An 8,863-nucleotide genomic window follows, 5' to 3' on the forward strand; every position below is an offset into this window, starting at 1 on the left:
TGCACTTATGAAGGAAGTCAAAAAGTAGTTCATCACATGTTTTTGTTTCTTCTCTTGCCTTGGAACCTTTTGGGGCATGTGATGATGTGCTTTCCTTGGGGGTACTTGATACTCTTGAACCCCTTTTCCTTTTCCCTGCATTATTTAAAACTCTTCATCAATATCTACTTGTGTCTAGACATCAACAAAAGAAAATCAAGATACATAAAATGAGAGTCTACTAGGTTTAGGCTCCATGAGGATAACATCAGAACTAAAGTTCATAGTTCTCTTAGAGGAAGCCGTGATCTTATCTTGTGATTCTAATAAAGCAAACATATTTTAAAAGATAGAAAACTTTCACATTGAGTTGAAGACAAATAGAAATTCAACTTGATACAAGACATTATTTTGAGAAAATTTATTGAAGTGATGCTTCATAATGTGCTCATCATGTTAAAATATCACCTTTAAATGTGCTCAAGAAAGTAATTTGGCTTGCTGGAGGCTTGCTCAATAGGCTAAATCACTTTGTTAAGTACATTTCTTAAAAATTCTCTAAAGTGCTTTCTTGAGCACATTTAAAGGTGATATTTTAATATGTTGAGCACATTCTAAAGCATCACTTCAATAAATGGGCTTTTAAAAAAATTCTACCTGGAATAGGTTGGTACTTGACCCCAAAATCAAAAGTTGTTACCTTGGTATCCTTCTAGAAGCTCTTACACTTGTCTATTTGATCAGATAAAGAAAAAGTATTTCAATGGCATGAACAACAAAAAAATGAGGAGAACTTGACCAAATATGTCCTTAAAAGAGAAACCGACACACTTTAACAGCATATAGAGTTGTTATGAGGGCATTAAATGTATCTAGCTCAAACAAATGCAAACATCTGCTTATAAAAGACCATATTCAATATGTGTGCCCAAGAAAGTGATTTTGACTGTTGGAAAGTGCCCCAATAGCCAAAATCATTTTCTTAAGCACATTTTAACATTTCCTTGCATCCACATTTAATAGAGGCCCCACACTTCTCAAGGACACATGACATTTAAAAGCACACATTGGATGATGAACATACCAGTGGTCCTTCACCACAACCCCAGCAGTCAACTCCATTGTCTTTTCTTATTGCCCTTTACCCTTATCTTTTTGATCTGGCAAGAAAACATATTTCAAAAGCATAAACAACTAAATAGCAAGCAGAACCACAACATAAATTGTGTCTAGAGGAGAAACTTAACACACTTTAGTAATTGATCTCAAGAAAACGATTTAGCTTATTGGACAAAGATCCAAAAGGAAAAATCACTTTCTCTAAGACACTTTTGCTTTATATAGTATCTACATTGCTTTACATATGCTTTACATATGTAGTATCTATGTTTAGTCAAAATAAAACCAACAAAAGAATATGACTTTTGACAAAAAGAGTGATGATTACCTGGTATAGGATTTTGTTTGGACACAATCTGGAGGTGAACTCTAGCCTCCTTTTTTGGGATACTCTTCCTGGATCCCTTTGATCTAAAATGAAATATAAAAGTTTAGACTTTTGAACTTGGGAACTCAAGAATTGCTTAACAAAGTGATTTTGCTCATTGGCCATGTCTAGAGAGCACAAAAATGGCTTCTTAAGCACTTTGTCAGGATTGTGCTTAAGAAAGTGATTTCAAGAAGTGGAGGCTTGGCCAATAGGCCAAATCACTTTCTTAAGCACAATTTCTATATTGTGTTCAAGAAAGCAATTTGTCCTATTAGCTAGGCCTCCACTCCCTCAAATCACTTTCTTAAGCACAATCCCAAAATTGTGCTAAAAAAAGGATTTGGCCTGTTGCCAAGCATCTAAAAAATAAATTTGCACCCTTTCAAACATTGGGTTAGTGCATACCTCCTAGGTGACGCTCCATTTCTAGCACATCCAAAGATGTTTGTTACTGTGCAGTTTGAGAATCGAGATGGAAGACAAGCAGAGTATGGTGATGTTGTAGGCGGTCAGAAGAGTAGAGTACATCGTGGAGAAGAGGAGAGTACGGATGTGTTATAAGAGGTCAAAAGGGAGAACACAAGAGAGCAAGTAAGAATCAGAGATTGGGAGGCATCCAGTAAGTCTTTATAGCCTTGTATACCCATGGGCATGACTCCCAATGTTGTTACTATAGCCATTGATGGGCACGATTCTAGATGATGATGCCTTTATTATAACATACCTGGGGGCTAAATGGGGAGTCCTCCTATTTATGGCACAAATGTGCACATTCATTCCAAGGTGGCTTGATAGTTTTTGGAGGTGGGTGCATATACCTCTCCCGGTACCTCATTCGTCTACTTTTTTAAGCTCTCTACTATCTCATACCATCGCCCCCACTCCAATCCACTCTCTCCTATCTCATTCCATTGCATGCAATTTGTTAGATATGCTCAATGCCCCACCCTCCTGGTAACCACTATTGGTCCAAGGTGCTCAAGTTGTAAGGCCCCCATATGAGGAGAAGCCATGTGTGAGCCTGGGACACTAGATGGATCCTGACTTGCATGTCAGATGAGGTCTATCAATGAGACTATTGATGGTAGAAAGGTGATTGTGTGGGAGCCCCTTGTTCTTGTTGGGGCCTGGGGGTCAGCTGGCCCAGTGGCCCCCCTGATGGGGGTTTGGGGCCGGGAACCCCCGAGGTAACGGCATAGTGAATATTCCCTGAATATTCCATGGACGACTAGTCGATTCCACCGACTAGGTTGACTGGTCGGCTCTACCGACTAAGTTGACTGGTTGACTCCATTGACTATGCTGATCTGACTACCGCCCTCATAGCTATAAAGAGGCGACCTCCCCAGTCCATTGTATCAAATCAGTTCAGATCAGATCAAATAGCTCTTCACCTAGTATCTATCTAGATCGCCATCTATACTACATCAGTATTGAAGGAAAAGTTTGTTCCTCTCTAGTTTGCTGTGTACTCTCTATTCTTTGTTCAATTTCTGTTCCGTTGCATCGTGTAATTTAACACAATCTGCATCTGTTAGCTGTACTCTCTCCACGATATAGAAACCAACTTGTAGGCTTGGTATGATGAAGTCCCCCCCTATTCTAAATATACTTTGTTTTCTACATCCCTCAAATAGTAAAGTGTGCTTAAGAAAGCAATTTGAGGTGTTGGGCTAGGCTCCAGCCTCCAAATTGCTTTCTTAAACACAAATAAAAAATTTCTTTAGATAGAGCACAAAATGCACATGCATTTGAAATTTGATAGGTTATAGTGGAAATGTGCTCAAGAAAGCGATTTTGTCTATTGATCTTGTTACCAACTCTACAAATTGTTTTCTTAGGCGCAGTTCTACCAAAGGTTTTTATTTTGGATTATTGCTGGTGATATTCTCTGCAATTTTTTGAATGTATTTGGAAATTGCAACATTTTGTGAAAATCTAGAGACATAGCTCTGGTGTGCTAAACAAAGAGATTTGGGATCTTGGGCATCCACTCAACCCTCCAAATCGCTTTCTTAGGCATATGTATGAAGTTGGTTACAAAGTTAATTTGTTTTGAAGTAGGAGCATCAGTTGCTTTTTCATTTGGAAATTTGGTGATGCTATTCTCTTTAGGCTTCTAAAAGGTGGTTGACAATTGAAACACTAGGTGAAAATATGGAGTAATAGGTATAATGTTCTCAGAAAGAAATTTGGGATGTTGGGCATCCTCACAAACCTTAGAATTTCTTTCTTAGGCACATGTATAAATTGTGTTATGAGGGTAGTTTGTTCTGAAGTAGGGGCATATATATTTATGTTGGAATCATATATGATTTTGCTAATCAATGTTTTGAAATAGAAGGTTTTAGGTTAGGGAAGAGTACATGGTGGAGAACTCGTCTTCCTCGTAGATCATGGAGTTTTAAGGGTTGAGGAACAAAGGGTTTAGGGGAGCATAGGAGTGGGAGAGCAAGAAGGTGTAAGAGCATGGGGGAAAGAAGAGAGAGGAGGGAGGAGGAGGAGAGAGGAGGAGGAGGAGGGAGGGGGAGGAGGAGGAGGGAGGAGGAGGAGGGAGGAGGGAGGAGGAGGAGGGAGGAGGAGGAGGAAGAGGGAGGAGGAGGAGGGAGGAGGAGGAGGGACGAATTTGGATAGTGCACTAGTCCAAAATTAATGAAATAGGTGTTGCATGATATGCTTTGTATAAGCTCATGGGAATTTGGTTAACTCTTGATAGCTTGTACCTTTGCTACAAAAGAAAAGATTTGAAGACGACGGTGCACACTCTTTCATCAATGTTGTGAATGAATTTAGTCAGAATATGGAGATCGCTTGGGGAAAAAATCATTTCACATAGTACATGATAAATTACTTACATATTAGATGTACATAATGATTGGTCCCATACTTATTAATTTGTTTTTTTGTTTAGCATCACATTTTATATGCCCATACATGGCATGGCATTATGGAAGCATTGGAGTGTGGTCCACTTAGGGCAAGGAAAGATTGCATTGGCAAGCATGTTGTGCATATAACAGAGTGACCCAACATGGGGGTGGTAGAACTAGGACGAGCCTGATGGTTCAATTGGTTCAATGGTGGTACATGTGTATTGAAACAAGAGCAGCTGCAACACTAGCATTCAAAGAGTCCTTGGTATCCCATGCTGTGCAAGATGTCATTGCTTAACGTAGAAGAAAAATATACAATTCATGAAATGCAAGACAAAATCATGCAAGGTGGCATGCAACCCATCACAAAGAAGGGCACATATGGGTAGAGTCATATGAAATTGATGGTGTAGACTCTTACAATGTGGACGTCCATTCATATATTTCAAAATTTATTTGTAATTTTAAATCTATGATATGCAGCAAAGTTAGTGTATCAAGCATTGGAGTGTGGTCCACTCAGGGCATGGAAAGATTGCATTGGCAAGCACGTAGTGCCTATAACAGAGTGACCCAACATGGGGGTGGTAGAACTAGGTCGAGCCTGATGGTTCAATTGGTTCAATGGTGGTACAGGCATATTGAAACAAGAGCACCTGCAACACTAGCATTCAAAGAGTCCTTGGTATCCCATGCAGTGCAAGATGTCATTGCTGAACGTAGAAGAAAAATATACAATTCATGAAATGCAAGACAAAATCATGCAAGGTGGCATGCAACCCGTCACAAAGAAGGGCACATATGGGTGGAGTCATATGAAATTGATGGTGTAGACTCTTACAATGTGGATGTCCATTCATAAATTTTAAAATTTATTGTAATTTTAAATCTATGATATGCAGTAAAGTTAGTGTATCAAGCTATGAAAAGGAAAAATTTGAGTTGTTCGATGTTAATTATAGGTTTCTAGCTCTAGTTTGTGTCAATTCTATGCTTTTAGAGTTATGTTAAAAAAATTTATTTTTGAAAATTACAATTTTTGGCCCTATATAAAGCAAAGGAATTACTATAAAGAAAGAAAATTTTGAGTTATTTGATGTTAATTATAAGTTTTCAGCTCAAGGTTGCACCAAGTTTATGTTCTTGGAGTTTATGTCAAAATCAAGTATTTTTAAAAATTAGGGTTTTGGGCCCTATACAAAGGAATTGGTGCTCATTTTCATTTCATTGTTTTAAGAGCTCCCACACTCTCACACTCTGCCACTCCCACACTCCCATGATCCCACACACCCTCCCAGTTAGAAAAATGCTTTGCCTCAACCCCATTTATCTCATGAACTTACCAATAGTGAAGATGTCGTTGAAAAGCACCATCCGAAGGGCTTATGAAAAAAATTATTTGACTATATTGAAGAAAAACTACTAGAAAAAGGGCATGCAATGGTTTTGTCTTATACTTTATATACAACCTTGCAAAAGGACTTTGTAAATGTTAAAATTCAAAAAACATAGACAATGTCAAATGCAATGGCTATGATGATTTGAAGTGGGCAAGTGCAACTAGTCCAAAGGAAATGGATTGGTATAAAAGGAAGCACAAATATCATTATGGACTTGTTCAACATGTGAGGCAAAAATATGCATCTGGGAAGGAGGAAGCTATTTTGTAGCCATAGAAGTATGTTATCGATGGCATGGATTAAGATGCAGTATAGTACCTTTCTTTTTTACCACTTATTATAAGCTAGAATGGAAGAACTTTTGAAGACACTTTTATGTGAGTGTTTGTGCTTTGTAGGCTTCTTTTCAACCATACTATCAATGATTCACAATGTCAATTACTTCCTTGCTTCCACAATACACATGCATATAATTCATGTTAGAGTGTTAGAGAATGTTTTTATGTTATCATTTTGGTGGATGCTAGTCACTCATCAAATCTTCAATGAGAGCAAAGTAGGATTTTAATATCTTTGGACATACACACGATGATATTGGAGAAGACATAGTACTAAGAGAGCTAAAATCCATGTATGTGGAGATAATAAATGATCTAATAAGGAGATGTGAAGGGAAATAGGTGGCCATAAGAAAGATACAAATGCTAGAAGCTAGAAAGAATTTATGATTAGAAGAGGCTTATGCGACCTTTTCTAGAAAAGGGTGGGGATGCTTCGAAAGGTCATAGCCATCCACATTGCTTTCACTTCGTGGTATGATTATTTTGATCCAAAATGGGAACTTGACGGTTCTTACTATATTTTAACTTTGATTGCAAGCAAGCAAATGCATCCAAAATGGGCTCATATATAGGAATTTACTAATAAAGCTTAGTCCAAAATAGATGGCACTCATATATTACATTCAAAGAGGATATGATGTTGAACATCCATCTTCATAGAAACACAATGCATTTGTAATTCAAAAGAAACACAAATTGAGATAATACAAACGACTGAAAGAAGATGGTGGAATTGAATACACTAATCAAGCACTTTCTTTTGGTGGCCAGATGTTGATAATGGTGATAGTAGATGAACCAATTCATGGCTGCACCTTTCAAGCTATAGGGGAACAAATTATCTGTTCCACATTGTTGACAACACCACTAACCATGCAGAATAATTCAAACTTGAGTATGTGTGTATTCAGATCCTTAGTCTACTTCTTTAAACTAAGGAGGGAGTATCTTATTATGCCTCGTTAAGCCATCTCAAAGTTCTTTGTTGGATTTTTTACTAGAATTACTAATAGAGTCCAAACTCTCGGTGTTTGATTTTGAAGTATCCACCATGGTTGTAGGTGCAATAAAAAGCTCCAAGGCTAGAGACAAATCTCCTTGATGTTTGACTTGCCCCTTTAGCTCAAAAAAATAGTCATTTGAGTCACAGGTGCACATATTAGACTAGCATTAGTGCTCATTCTAATAAGCTTTGGAATTATCTGAGTGATGTTTTCTCTTTATTAGGTTGGTCAAGAGGAGTTGGCATACCCTTGTGGCATCCACTCTAGACCTCTTAGTAGGATTACCAAAAAGCGTGGGCTTTTAACATACCACTAAGATTTTGGTTGTAAAATTGAAGAAGGATTGCAATTCGAGCAAGGAAACAACAAGAATAGAGACAAAGGCAATGTACATGAGACAAAGCCAAAGCTTTTCAAAGTTAATAAACTTCATTTCATAAAGCAGTTCGCTCTTTGATTACAAATGCTACAAATTACAAACTTACCCACAGAGAATTCTGTACCCAACACAATCAATTTCTTCTAGACTTAGTCTTTATTGGTAGATAAAGTCTCCTAACCTTCACTCTTCCCAATCAACATTGGTTCGAATCATGCGATCCAAGATGCTAACATCAACAACAACAAAAAGGAACATTGCATGCAATGTGGCCCAATATCAATAGTGCACAACATTACAAGCTACATCAACAAAATTGATAGAGCCATTTCATTTAGGTATTCTACACAAAAGAAAAAGTTACTCCTTCCCATCATAAACTTTAGCTAGGGGGAGATTTGAACTGCATCCTCAATTTATGATCATGATGTCGTCTTGAGGGAAGGCATTGAGGATAGAAATATCAACATCATGGATTTGTACAAATGCGTCGTTATAGGGTTGATTCTATGGAATGGTAGAGATTCAAGAAAGATAAGTTCAATAGCCAGTGGGCAATGGTAAACAATACCCCTAAAGGAGTTGTAAAAATTTTAATTTTCCTTGTTAACGAGTAAGTAAATGTACATTTTATGGTAACCCATTGTGTGTCTCCTCCTCTCGACCTTGTCATGAGGGATTGTTGTCTCTCCTTACACCACCCTTTTGTTTCTTCATAGTATAATTAGCTAGATTTTATTAATTCATTTTTAATTATTTCACCTCAAAATGCAATTATCACTATATCTATACAACCAAATTCCATTTATTGGAATTCAAGTTTGTTACTTCGGTATTTAAAGGTGATATCTGGCTCAACTGATGCTTCCATGGTGATGTTTCTTGAAGATGCTTCCATGGTAATTGGGTTCCATTTGGGGGAGGGGGGAGGGATTATATTTGATGAAAATTATACTAAAATTGATGGAAATTTTAGATCTTGAACATAAATTATGCCAATATTTTGGTCTTATGCCGAAAGTCAAGGTGAAATTGGATTCAAACCAAGTTCAAATTGACTTGCTCTTGTTCTTTGGTAGATGAACAATTTTGTTTAAAGGAGGAGGTCTTAGATCCTTAGGTTGAGTGAAAAGGCACCTTGGGGTTTGGTGTGAATTAGAATTATTCCTAGGATTAAGCAAACTAGGTATGGTTGAGCTTATTTGACCATAATAAGGTTACTCTAGGCTAGGTTGGCCTATGTTTAGCTTAACTATAAGCAATACACAACCAAGGCTATTATAGCCAATATTAGTTAGGATTGACTAGGGCTCATATAACCTTGGTTAATCACAAAACCTTCCTCTAAGAAACTTGAGATCATAGAGGAAACTCACGTATTTTCTTGCAAGACATTTT

This window comes from Dipteris shenzhenensis, chromosome 3 (genome assembly GCF_047967505.1).
Source record: "Dipteris shenzhenensis isolate YYH24624 ecotype China chromosome 3, Dip_SZ_1.0, whole genome shotgun sequence".
In the NCBI taxonomy this organism is placed as follows: Eukaryota; Viridiplantae; Streptophyta; class Polypodiopsida; order Gleicheniales; family Dipteridaceae; genus Dipteris; species Dipteris shenzhenensis.